At 36.0% G+C, this 14724-nt stretch overlaps 1 protein-coding gene and 1 long non-coding RNA gene across 3 annotated transcripts in view; one reads left to right on the plus strand and one right to left on the minus strand.

Moving 5' to 3' along the window:
* The window catches only part of LOC136884362 (aminopeptidase N), a 386248-nt gene that overhangs the window by 327058 nt on the left and 44466 nt on the right, over positions 1-14724 (plus strand). The gene's annotated exons all lie outside the window — the stretch shown is intronic.
* On the minus strand, positions 8231-14356 carry LOC137497066 (uncharacterized). The gene is made up of 3 exons (XR_011017630.1): positions 14027-14356; positions 12030-12109; positions 8231-10891 (listed from the first exon to the last, which is right to left on the minus strand). It is a non-coding gene; the product is annotated as an uncharacterized lncRNA (long non-coding RNA).

Raw genomic sequence — 14724 nt, forward strand, 5'->3', positions numbered from 1 at the left:
CAATATGCTGCTTTCAGTTATTTTTATTCATGATTTGACTGAATCATATTAACTCCTAAATTTATTGATAAGTCATTGTTTTAGATTGTTATCATAAATATTATGTATTTTTTATAATAATTGTATCAAGGCTGAAGATGTCTCATATAAGAGAGATGAAACGTCCCCCTTTTTTTATTAAGTGTCCAAAATTTTGCATTACAAACTTGAATATTCACAGATACTTTTTGATTGTAATTTAAAACTTAGAATGTGGTAGCGTTTACAGCATTCATTACTAAGTTCACACCCACAATCACTGCTGGGGATGTGATACTTCTTATTTATGCATAATTTGGTATGGAACCCGTGCACCACCATCCTAGTCACGACATGTAATTTCGGGTTTGCTTGTCTCCATTTGGTAGTCATCACTGCTTCTGTTCTGTTTCATTCAAATATGTTTCTTCTCTAAAATCTGGTCTCATTTCCTTGTGTGATAAAATGTTACTAAAATGACTTTCCCATCTTACCATGGGAATGGACATTGTGAATCTTGGCTGCTTTGTCCATAAGCCAGCTTCTGCTTGTCTAATAGCTTCTTTTTCAATTAATCTTGTTTGCTTGCTATTTATTAGTCTTTTGTATTCCTGCCCTTGGCGTTGATATTTCTTCAAGATTTCCTCTCATTTTGATGTTTCAAGCCTTCTTAAATGGCTAGAGTGTCCTTTCTTTTCTGGCAGCACTCTGTGTCAAACTATCATTTTTGCTCTTCTTGGTCTAATCTGAACAGTTGCTTTCTTAATAATTTCTACTATGGTCCTATCTGCTTCATCTAACTTATTTTCTGCAACGAGTAACTGTATACTTTCCTGTAGTTCAGACAGCTCTTCTAAAGCTCTCTTGTCTAATTTAAGACTAATGCCATTTGTATTTATCATTCTTGTTAATTCCTGTTCCTGTTTAAGTTCTGTTGATATCAGAATATGATTCCTTATCAATGCCCCATCTGTTTTCCATAATTGTTTCTGACCACATATTGTAAACCGTCATGTAAATACTAAATCCAGAGCACTCATGCCGTTCTTTTTATTTATTAGATTTAGTCGCTCTTCTTCAATGAAAGCCAGTATTTCTGTCGTTTTCTTTGTTTTCTTGTCTATTGGGCAGTTGAAATCATCACTTAAGATTACTTTTCCTTTAGGAGGGATTACCCTGAAAGCATGAGATAAAGTGTCTATGATGTCTACAGATGTGCAGTCTAGATGAAAGTATCCAATACATAATTATGAAACATATTTTTGTTTCAACAATCAATAAATTTTCCTCTTTGTATATTATTCTGAAAGGAGATAAGTGAGGTTTGATTAGGCAACTTACCCCTCCCATTGGTCTGCCTTTTTCTCCTCGTCTTGCCATATTATGTAAATTATAGAATGCATCGATATTTGTCTTTGATTCATCACATAAGAATGTTTCTGTCAGGGTACAAATGTCAGACAGGTTAAATGTGTCTTCAGGCATAATTCTTGCTACTGTCTTTAGGCCTCCTATATTCTAGTTCAATAACTTTATGCAATCGTCAGTGATCGCTGTTTCTTATTCCTTTAAATGCCCAAGGTGTCTGAAAGGGGCAAAATTTAATGCCTGTAGGCCAGAAATCTTCCGAATAGACCATTTCTTTGTAACATAGTGGAACCCCAATCTTGAAAGCTTTATCAGGTTGCCTTCTTCCTAGAACCTGACAGCTTTTGTTACCAACAATACCATTTCCCCATAGGTATGTTTCTATTAATTGTTCTTTTATATCCGGTGTTAATCTGGAAATTTGTAGCCATACATTACTCTCCATTGCACTGATTGCACTTTTGCCTTTTTTCCTCCCTCTTGACACCATCTCTGAAGAGTGCCTTTTTCATTGTTTTGTTTAGATTTTGTTGGTTTTTTCCTTATTACAGACCAGGTCTCTTTTTCATTATTATGTCTTATAGTGCGCTGAGATTGTTTGGATATTCCCTTTACAACTGATGTAGGTGATGTAATGGGTCTGTTTCCTGCTGTGTTACATTCTGTTTCTTGAACTCACTCTTCCATCATCTCTTCCATATTTTGCTTTCTTACAGAGGTGTCTAATTTGGTTGTTTGTCTAATATCTGAGCATAGTGTTAGTGTTATTTCAGTAGACTCATTGTTCATCCCAGTTTGGTTAAATAATTTATTTGTATTTTCCCTAGTTTTGCTGACCTTTTCTTCCTCATGTATTTTCTCCTCCTCGGCTGCTACAGTTGTCCTGACAGGATTTACATGCACCATTTTCCAGTTACCTAAAGGAACCTTCTCCTCTCTTACCTCACTTTCCTTTTCGTCATTTCCCCCCTTTTCAACCTTCTTCATTAATATCGCGCGGATAATTTCAGTATTTTCTTGCATGTTTTCCAAAAGGTATTTTGACAAGTACTCTATCTTCTCTGCCGGGGAGGCTATTATCACACCATATGATTTATTCATATCCAATGCCTCTGGTTTCCATATTTCACACAGCCATATTATCTTAATGATTTTTTCTTTCTAGATCTTTCACTTCCTGACCAATGAAACCAGTACAGTTTTCATGTGTCTTTTCTTTGCACCTATCATATTCTACTGTGTTTTCCTTTTGGTGCACGTCTCCAACATGCATGACAACATTCCTTTCCATCACTTTTGTAGATTCTCTAAGAATGCATTTTTGTGCAATCCATGGAGTCTCACAATTGTTCAGAGTAGAACATACTTTGGCATTCGTTGCAGGCGAATGTTCCTTCTCAAAAGTGAGTAATAAGGAAAGGACTTATTTGGAACACTGGTAAAATATACTTTGTCATTCATTGCAAGTGTATGTCCTTTTGCGAGAGTGAGATACAATGTACAATTTCGAGAAGAAAAACTTGCTTGTGACGTTAAATAACTGGTTCTTTCTTAGTGCTCTCACGTTCTCATATAAAATCAAGAGAGAAAAAAACAGAACAATAAATAATTATGGAGTAGACAGAGTTTATACAATATTAATGTCAACATTAAAACTATCGTATTGCACCACTTTATAAGGCACTATTTAATAGCACTCTGACTTCACATGTATAGCAAACCCGTTATCAGGAATCCATTGCATTGCACTTCAATTCATTGAACACTTGCACTGCTTGTATTGCCAATGTGCAATACCGAAGTAATAATCATCCTTCATTGATGCTATAGTTATAAAGTTTGCTGTTGAGATATGCGATATGTACCAGGCCTTGTCTTAACTTCACTTGTGAAGTTCTAGCTCACCTCAACTTAACGACAAGAATCTTGCTAGTTAATTATTATGCCCAATCACACGCCACTGAATTTATATCAAGTCTGTAACCGTTCATCAGTTTGACAGCAGTAGATATGTCTAAAACACAGAGCTTACCAAAATAAATCACCTATTTATCGGAGCAACACTCTCCGGTCTAGCACTTCACGCGGCCATCTACATGTCCCCTTTTTAAGTAGAAAAAAGGAATAAAGTTGTGTAGTATTGTAAAGGTAGAATGACCCAACCATTAAGGACTCCTAACTTGTCAAAGTTGACAATACGGACTAACTAGGAAATTCATTTCTTATGAAAAATTGTTTTTAGTTATACACATAACCCAACTTGTGTCAACCTAAAGACCAGGGAAGAACAGCATGCACAGCAGTGGCGTATACTGAGGGCTACCAAGGCTATCAGTAAAGCCCAAACCTCAAATGCGAGCAATGGAAATCTAAAGCACATTATATTGTAAGCATCTGACACATCGTTCCATTTGCAAACCTTGAAAGCAATGAGAAAACACGTCGCACGTATTTCTGAGAACAAGGCTTCGGAGACTGATATTGCAGCCCAGACTCTTGTCCCTTCCCATCGACTCGCCTCACGCAGCTTGCTGCTGTCTGCCTACAGGTGCGGGGACCGGCGAAGGATAGCTGTACTAGGCTTCGGTCCGTCAAATCGCCACTGCTAACTATCACCATGCGTTACTCATCGTATATACTGCCTCATCCCATCCTTCTGTCTTAAATATATAGATAACGGAGTGCTGGTATTTCACTCCCGTTTACTTCTACATCCTTGTAGGAAGACACTGCAAGGCTGCTGTTATAGGAGTAATATAGTTTTCTTTTTATTGGTAGATCTGCTAAAATGAAACGCATTCTTTCAGATTTAGTGTTCTCTTTCATTGGTTGGAATCGAACCCGTGATTATGGGTCGGACACCACCACTGATCTTCCGAGGAAGATAATTAACCATTGAACGATGGGAACGACCGCTATAAAATTCAACATTGTTATTTAACGATTATGATGATGATGATGATAATAATAATAATAATAATAATAATAATAATAATAATAATAATAATAATAATAATAATAATAATGGTGCATAGCATCTACATAGGCTTGGTGGTGACCTAATAAGGATAAAATGAATGGCGAAGACATCATAAACACCCAGTTCCCAAGCCAGGGGAATTAACAGTATAAGGGGGTTGATTCTGAAAATTGAACCAGGGTCGTCGGAGCAAAGGCAAGCATTCTATCCATTTAGCCTCAAAGCTGGACTTCAATTTGCTAAACCTTAGGCTACCAACTCGATTGATCAGGTGTTGAGTATCCACACTCAAAGGGGGAAGCTTTTTCTCGGTCATTAATGGTTTTTTTGGAGAGAATTGAGGCCAATACTATAACAATTGATGTGAGAATGTTTGTTGGGGTGACACAAAGATAAGAATAACTCTTTGTTTTACAAACATTGATTTATGAATATTTGATCCGTTATTAGCTATCCGTTTAACTGCCAATGTAATTGCAGGTCATCTCCTTTTAACTCTTTTAGGGAATACTGGGCCTTCCTTAATTCTTTCTACACTATCCATTCTACTTATTGCCCAAATACTTCTAATAATGCTGGAATCAGCTGTAGCCATCATTCAATCATATGTATTTGCTACATTAGCCACCCTTTATTCTAGAGAAGTAAACTATGGTAACACATTCAAACCACCCTTATCATTTATTTGGCAGCAGCTTGTGAAGCAGCCTTGACAACACAGCGGGCAGCTCCGTTGGCTGTTGGATGCAGCTCCAAATGCTTAAGGCTTGATATTTCCTAAACCAACTATCGAAAAGGGGTAGCCTAAGTCTAGTGGTAGCCCACGTCTTGATACCAGCACTCGCCACTGATGCACAGGGTCAGGGACACATTCCCAGCCTCTCAAATAATGTGGCCCTAGGGACAGCTGAGTGTGTCGATGTATTTGTGCATTAGTGGGGAGAGGATGTGAAAGTGGGAATAATGTGGCCTACCATTCATTAAGAAAAGAAATCTGCCATCTGGCCTCCCCACAACTTAAGTCGAGCATCCAAGACGTAAATGAAAGAAAGGAGAGCGAACAAATCATTGTAGAATCCAAGAAGAAATTGTCAGAAGATTTCAGTAATAACCTGAAAAGACTTGGACGAGCAGTAGTGAAACCTTTCTGGATTGTAACAAATAATATTGTAAAGGGATGGAAAAGGGAAATGAATAGTATTTTGGGTAAATCAAGTGATCTCACAGTAGATCCCAGGGACCATTATAAAGATTATCTTCTCAATGTAGGAAAATTTTGTTGAAGTCCTGATCAATGACATTCACAGGGAGGAGAAATGATGGCAGTGAAATTATGATCAAGGAAGTGAAAAGGATGATAAATAAACTATATTGTCATAAAGCAGCTGAAATAGATGAAATTAGACCTGAAATGGTTAAATAAAATGGGAAAGCAGGGATAATATGACTTCACAGAATAATAGGATTAACGTACAATATTAATAACAAGGTACCTTATGATTGAATAAAAGCAGTAATTGCACCTGTCTAAAAGCAAGTCAACAAGGAAATATTGCAACAACTATCAGGTTATTTCATTGATCAGTTTACCAGGCAAGGTGCTCATGGGTATTTTGAAAAAGAGGGTGTGATCAATGGTGGAGAGTAAGTTGCATAAAAACCAGTGTGATTTCAGATCACAAAGGTGCTGTCCGGACCAGAATTTCAGTATGTGCCAAGTACCCGAGAAATGCTATGAGTAGTGTGTTTGTGACAGTTCTGGAGCCTCCTCCTCCTCAGCAGGCTGCCCTTCCCGACGTCAGACTATTAGAATTAAGTATATAGGGAGCACGTAACAGGTGTACAACCAGAAGACTGTACTTTTTATCTACACCAAACTATTGGGACTAATGGGATAGGGAGTGTTTAACAACCGTTACAATAGCAGGCTTCCCTTCCCTATACCAGGCCTTTAGGATTAATGACATAGGAGCATTTAACAGGCGTTCAATTAGCAGGCTGCCCTTCCCTACGCCAGACCGTTACGATTACGCAATTGGAGGTATATAACAGGCGTTCAATTAGCAAGCTGCCCTTCCCTACGCCAGGCCGTTAAGATGAATGCGATAGGGAGCATTCCAGAGGTGATTAAGGAGGTATTCAACGGATATTCAATGACGCGTTCAAAGGAGATGGAATTCGCTATAAAAAGAAGAGAGTTTTTTCTTAATATGTTTATTACAAATACATATAAATCAGTGAAAAGCATATTGTACAGTATAATCTTATTTACTACATTATTAATCACTTTACATTATTGATAACACAGTATCTACAACAATGTTGTACAAGTACACTTCATCTAACAAAACAAAATTACCGTACATAAACTAAATGTAAACCTATGTGAAGTAATAATGGTCAATGAGACTATTACCCCAGGCTAGAGTATCTGTTGAGTTAGGTATAATAAATCTCTTATTATCATCATTACTTAGAGCAACTTTGTTTATTAACTGAGTATAAAGCTGATGATTAATGCTTTTAAAAACATACATTTTCTTCATTAATACCGTACTAGTGAACTATTGGTAATACAGTTCTTATAATCATCTACACTCAGATCATTCTCAACAACATTCTTCTTAATGCCTTTCAGTTTCTTAATTACTTTATCATTTTCAGGTATAATGCAGTATGATTTAGCTTTAGTGCCTACAAAACTGTTAACGAGTTTTCCTTTGAATTCATCTTTCATTTTCCCAAGAACTTTTTTGTTAACCCGTGGGAGGTTATAAACATTATTTTCTGGGTAGTCACTTGTATCAAACCTGTCTAGATCTGGTTTTATATCATTATAAATGTCATTTGTTTTAATCTCATATATGAAAGAATCAGTGTCTGTGTAGAGCAGCTTTACATTTTCAGCGTACTTCTTCTTCATATATTCATAGTGAAAATCGTACATGAGTGTTTTGGATAATTCAAGAACTGTAAAACCTACATAGATTGGTTTGTCATAGGTTACTTTTAATCGATTCATTTGTATTACAACTAAATCTTCATGAATAATTGCACAGCTATGGAAGTTTGGTTTACTTATTAAGTTGTTTGCACCACATCTTTTACCAACATTCTCCCATTTTGTAACTAATTTTACGTCTACTCTTTTATCAACATTTTCAATAGTTTTCCCGAAGACTGAATTAATCATGAGTTTGTAGAAGTCTTTCTCAAAAGCATTTGTAGACATCATTCTTAAATTAGTATTGAAATCGATGTAGGGTCTTAGCCATGGTGACTGGTGAAATTCAAGAACCCGATGAATTTTGGTAAGCTTCAACCCATTTTGCAAACATTGTTTCAAGTTACGGTAGTGTATTACATACTTAAATTTATCATTTAAGTTTGCAATTAACATGTTCGTTTTTGATGTGATATATGGAGATTTTATATTCTCAGGGCAAAATGGATAATCATTATGAAATTCATGCAGCTCTTTCGGGTATTGGAGACTAACTTCAAGAATGTATCCTTTGTCAGCTTCGTCATCTATGTTTTGAACCTCTAAATTCTCAATTTCACTTTTCGATAGCCAGCGGAAACTATTTAGTGGTAGATATTGACTCATAGCCCATCCGTACTGATTATTTGCATCTAGATAAACAATATACTTTGACTCTTTACCTGGATCATAATTAGACATATATTTGTTGTTAGCCGCAGAAAATCGCTTAGAGCATTGACTTAAACCACCACGAATATTTGATTTTATGAAATGTACCATGTCAAGATCAGTTAGTAATTCCATATTCACCTGTGTGTATTTTAACATAGCATCACAACTTAAACCCGGTGCCGTATAATACTGACAAGGGTCAAGGTTGTATGTTTTGATGCAAACATCACGAAAATTTTCGAAAACATCAGCTAATAATAGAACATCTGTTTTTAGATATAAATCAGAGTATTCACCTAGCGTTTGAATGCGAAACTGTTCCCAGATACGGTGTGCATGAAAATAGTCTTCTTCAGTAATTTCAGTTAAATTTAGAGAGCTGTAAAATGACTCTTTTGATGGTAAAGAGCGTTCTTCAAGACGCTCTACACTATCAATAAATTCGTAAGGAAATACACCTTTACGTCTAATTAAATTAAACTCCTCATCGTTCGGAAAGAAGCGCCGAATTTCTGTGAATTGTTCTGAGTGTAAATTACTGGAAAGCTGATCAAGACTTGATGGCATGAAGCGTAATGAGTCAATAAATTTTAGTTTGATGGTATATTTATCATTCACTTTTAAGAATTTTGTAAATGAAATATATCGCTCTTTGTTCTGAGGGATCAGGTCAATTCTCTCATCTGAAGCTCCAAATTCTTTAATAATGAAGTGCGAGTCGTAACCGGATAAATTATGTAGTATAACAGGGATGAATTTAGGAATTTTATACTTCAAATTACAGCTATTATGGGCAGGAAATCTATACAATCCAGTCAAATGGTCATGATCAAAGACCTTGGGATCATTTTCTAAAAACTCTTTCCCACAAATACTACAATTTGTAGCACTTTCATGTTGTTGTAGCTCTGCCTCAGTAAGAGGTTTCATGGGAATTTCAGTATTTAAAATATGACCAAGACGTACTACATCTCTCTCAAGCATTTTCATAAACATTTCAGGAGCATTTTTTCCTCTGTACTGCTCAAACTTATTTAGTGAGCTATCGTACCTACACTTGATATAATACGCGAAGCTATATGGTTCATGTATGTGAGTAGTGTTGGTAAAAGATATGTTTGGATCTGATGAACTTGTTTTCAGTGAACATGGCTTCAGTACAGCCTCAAAGTCAGTGTATATAACAAACGGTACCTCCATTTGCTTATTATAACTTTCGAATTTTAGAATCGCTTTTTCAGGAGTAGGTAAGAATGTACACACTTGATTACAGTCTTGTTTGGAGTGTCTATTTAACAGATCCTCATTTTGGAAATATTGTAAGCATCCATCACATAACCACTTTTTACCATCATGTTTTGATAACTGACTACAAACAAGTCGACTTAAATTTTTTATCCAACAATAATGAGAAATTTCACCATCTTCTATGTACAGTAGATTGATATGCGTACCTTTCCTTTCATTCGTAAAATACAAAGGACCAACTATACTACCCTTTTCTATTCCATACACATTAATACTAATATTATTTAGCTTTTCAAAGCGTCTAATGTCTTTTAACTGCATTGGAAATTCTAATCCATCAAGATTCAGCCGTGACGAATAGTGGGGATACGATGATGTTCTAGCAGATGAAGATTTTGCTGGGTGTAATCCTGATAACACTGCCCATGCGAAACATGCCTGGTCGTTATTCTGGACATTTACTACTGCTTTTTTCTTCTTTATCCATGTTGGTAAATCAATGTATGATGATCCTCGCAAAGGATTGTATTTATTAATGTTGACCTCTAGATATAACACGTTAGCTAATGACCATCCTGAGTCTCTTTCTTGAAAGTCCTCACTTTTGGAAATAATAACACTTACTAAATGTTGGTAAACTGTGGAGAAAGTTGTTGATTCACTAATAATTTTATTTTCACTGTTGAAGGATTTAATATCTGTAATTTCACCTTCGCTATTGCTTTTGACATATGATCCAAACAGCTCGAAATTTACTTTGAAGGCTTTGTGCTTCGCTTGCGCATTTTGTAGTAAGCAAAGTACTTTAGGTTGAACACGTTTAAAGAACGTTTCAATACTCTGAGTTCTTTCACTACTGCGAAGCCTGTAACTTGCGATTCGACATTTAAAAGCACTATTGATTTCCTCTATGTTTTTATCATCCGTTTCACTACATGCATTATTTCTATGCATATTGCTCCGTAAATGACCATGAATGTTGGAGATAAGTACATCTGCATCACACACGTTACAATGTGTCATTATTGGTTCAACACCTTGATCATGAAATCGTTTTATCTTCTTTGGAGTACAACTTTCTTCACACAATTCAGAACTGGTATATTTCCGCTTATTAGTTTGCTGAGATTTACTCTCGGTTTGTGTAGATTCTTTCTTACTCGATGATTCTGAAGTATTATATAACCACTCCTGTTGATGTACGTCTGCTATGTGAGACTGAAGCTCTTTCGTATCATGGAAGAATTGTTTACAGGTTTCACATTGTACAGATGTTGATTGCACATGTTTAGAGTTAATGTGACGTTCAAGATTATCATGTCTGTTGAATGTGTCAGTACAGTTAACACAAACAATAGTTTTTGAGTTATGTTGAATCCTTTTATGACGCTGAAGGTTATCACGTCTTGAAAACTCTTTAGCACACAGATCACACTGGAACATACTGGTTACTTAGGAAATGATTTCTTCAGTTCAGTAGTTGTCAGCAAACTGATGATTAGATACTAGACAAGTGCTTATTCACGACAGTAGAAATCCATGCGGTCTTTAACGTAATTAGCACCTAATTGATGATTATACAGCAGACTGAATCTCTTGTCGAATAGCTTTGGTGCACTCTGAAAGGAGAAGTGAACACGTTAGTAGCCAACATCAGACTAGTGATTAAGCACGCAACATTGGCTTTTATATGTTTCATATATTACCCATCAGGCACTGCCTCTTCGATGTCTTGAATAAATGACATTTTTTAGTTTCTTCAACAAATTACTTCATTACTCTTTATGCACTATGTGTAGGCTAGAAGTTACATATATACATGTAATAAATATAACACTGTGAACTTTTTAATCTCACAAGAATATTAAGCCCTACAAAATAGCCTTTTTAACAGATTTATAAACTATTTGCAACAGTGATATTTCAAATATATATGTTTTGTAAGCCAATCAGGACGTCAGAATGTAGAAAAACTACCATTAACACCACTGCGAGGGTTGTAGCCCCGTCTGACCGAAGTGTAGCAAGTTTCTCTACGCCCCTCTGAGAGGGTTCTAACATCGACCGATCAAAGCTCACATACCTTACAAAATGTATGTGGAAGAGAAGCTCAACTAAAATTAACTACAATGCTGTACATAAACTCTCATCGTTGACATACCAACGAGGTTTGCAAGCTCGGATGACAAGTATGTCTCAGAGGTCTACTCTCCCTTCGTAAAGGGCACCGCGCAGTATAGTTAAGTTTAGAGGAACAAGCATAATTTTTTGATGTAAAATATGACTGACTTGAGTTGAAAAATATATATCGTAATAGCAACATTTTGAAGGTATATGTGTTGTAAGCCAATCAGGACGTTAGAATGTAGAAAAACTACCATTAACACCACTGCGACGGTTGTAGTCCCGTCCGACCGAAGTGTAGCAAGTTTCTCTACGCCCCTCTGAGAGGGTTCTAACATCGACCGATCAAAGCTCACATACCTTACAAAATGTATGTGGAAGACAAGCTCAACTAAAATTAACTACAATGCTGTACGTAAACTCTCATCGTTGACATACCAACGAGGTTTGCAAGCTCGGATGACAAGTATGTCTCAGAGGTCTACTCTCCCTTCGTAAAGGGCACCGCGCAATATAGTTTTTAGAGGAACAAGCATATATTATGTATAACAATTTTTTAATGTTATGATTTCAGGAAAAGACATCTGTTTTAAGCTCACTAGTTCAAATAATTAATAACATATGTATAGCTACCTGCAGCTGTGAGAGGGGATACTGCTGTAGTCAATTGGAGTATCTACGTAGAGAACGTAGTCACACAGCTACTAAATTATCTGTAAAAAGAAAAACATACTATTTGAAAAAAATTAATCTGGTACATAACTCAATATATCAGGTACAATTTTTAATAATAATTTAAAAAATAATAATATTAGTAACCAAAATCCTAAAAATAATGGTTGGAGGGTGGATTAGTCTATATCATCTGTTAAGGGATTATTTTTAGTGATTTTTAAGCTAAACATTAATTTTCTAGCACCAACCGTTTAGGAGATATTACATTTTTAATTTAAGGGTTGTTTTCACCCCTAACTTGCTTTTGACTCTAAAAGTCATCTAGAATATACTCCAGAACAAAATTTCAACATTTAAAGCTATTTTCACCCCAAAAACCTAAAATAATGCTTGGAGGGTGGATTAGTCTATAGCATCCGTTAAAGGATTATTTTTTAGTAATTGTTAAACTAAACATTCATTTCTAGGACCAGCGGTTTAGGAGATATTAAATTTTCAATTTAAGGGTTGTTTTCACCCCCAACTTGATTTTGATTCTAAAAATTATCTAGAGTATACTCCGATACAAAATTTTAACATTTTAAGCTATTTTTGTTCCAAAAACCTAAAATAATAGTTAGGGGGTGGGTTGGTGTATATCATCTGTTAAAGAATTATTTTTGATAATTTTTTAAGCTAAACATTAATTTTCTAGGACCAGCTGTTTAAGAGATATTAATTTTTCAAGTTAAGGGTTGTTTTCACCCTGACATGCTTTTAACTCTAAAAGTTGTTTAAAGTATATTCAGATTCACATTTATAACATTGTATGCTATTTTTGCCTAGAAACCTAAAGTAACAGTTAGAGGGTGAGTTAGTGAGGCTGATAGCCTTGAAGTTTAAGAGAAAATAGTTAATCTGTTTCAATATAATAATAATAATAATAATAATAATAATAATAATAATAATAATAATAATAATAATAATAATAATTTATAGGCCTTACGTTCGACTAACTACTTTTACGGTTTTCGGAGACGCTGAGGTGCCGAAATTTTGTCCTGCAAGAGTTCTTTTACGTGTCATTAAATCTACCGATACGAGGCTGACGTATTTGAGAACCTTTAAATACCACCGAACTGAACCGCGATCGAACCTGGGGTTAGAGGGCCGGCGCCTCAAGACGCCTCAACCGTCTGAGCCACTCAGGTCGACTTCGATAGAATAGCTACTGTGTCAGTTCGTAGACTGACCAATGTTTATCAGTCTACACTAAATGTTGCAGGTCGTTATTTCGGTACTTATACATTCCTCAACTGAAATTAGAATACGTTACTGATTCAAGCGTTCTTACAAAAACTACAGTATATATATCGAACTCCGTAGAGAAAGCATGCAAGATCTCGAATAGAGCGGAAGTACTTACGCGCTGCTGCTTCTTCCCGATGTTATTCAAGACGCGGTCACTGACAAACTGATTATTATTTGCAATATACCGCTCTGATATATATAGACGTCATCGCCTACAAGCTGTAACCTGCACAAGTGCACACGACCGGTGACCTTACTGCCAACAAGCTATGACCTGCACAACTGCACATGTCACCGCCGACAAGCTGAGATTTGAAGTGTTAGAGACGAATGCTGGGATGGTTGGTAACTTAAGACCACGGTCACCTCTCACCGAATCCTAGCCCTACTACAAATACACGCGCTACTAGACACTGCAATGACACAGGTTATCAAAGAAATTCTACATACATACAAGTACACGAGGCTGATGACCACGATATATTCAAACTTATACATAAAGCAACAAGGGCTTTATAAAACTACTGTTATTGTTAGAGCATGAAGCGAATAGTTAATAATAATAATAATAATAAAAACTCATGTATACTTCAGTTACTCCATACTTATTAACACACATCGCCAAGCGAAGAATAGATCAGTAAAGGAATGAAATGAATACTTACAGAAGGCTAATTTCAGATGTCACGTCTAGGATGTCGTTTCTTCTCAAGGTCACCACGTCACTAGTACATACATAATCCTCCTCGCGTTTTACTCCCTTTTTATAAACGACATTGAGCGCTGGAATATTAAAGGTGCTAAGTAGTCATATTACAGTACACCAAAGCCATTTTAGTTAACATTTTAGTTAAAACAGAATTTTGATCTCCTAATATATCGAGACGACACCAAAAAGATACTGTATTATTATTAAATTAGTTGAATTACAAATATTAGAAGCATGATTTTATTATCAAAATAGGCTGGACATGTCAAGTAGTTAAATGACCTTGGTCTTCTTGCTGTGCAGTTCTGTAAGAGAAAACAAGTTAATATTTATGTTACGTAACTCAACCGTAGTAGGCTATGACTGCTTATAATAATTATACTACTACTACTACTACTACTACTACTACTACTACTACTACTACTAATAATAATAATAATAATAATAATAATAATAATTGCGGCCAGTATCGAGTAATCGGGGGATAGTAGGTTCGAGTCCCCACTGTCGGCAGTCCTGACGATGGTTTCCGTGGTTTCCTATTTTCACATCAGGCAAATGCCGAGGCTGTAGGCTACCTTAATTAAGGCTACGGCCGCTTCCTTCCAATTCCTAGGCCTTTCCTAACCCATAGTCGCCATAAGACCTATCTGT

The sequence above is a fragment of the Anabrus simplex genome, chromosome 1 (assembly GCF_040414725.1).
Source record: "Anabrus simplex isolate iqAnaSimp1 chromosome 1, ASM4041472v1, whole genome shotgun sequence".
Lineage (NCBI taxonomy): Eukaryota > Metazoa > Arthropoda > Insecta > Orthoptera > Tettigoniidae > Anabrus > Anabrus simplex.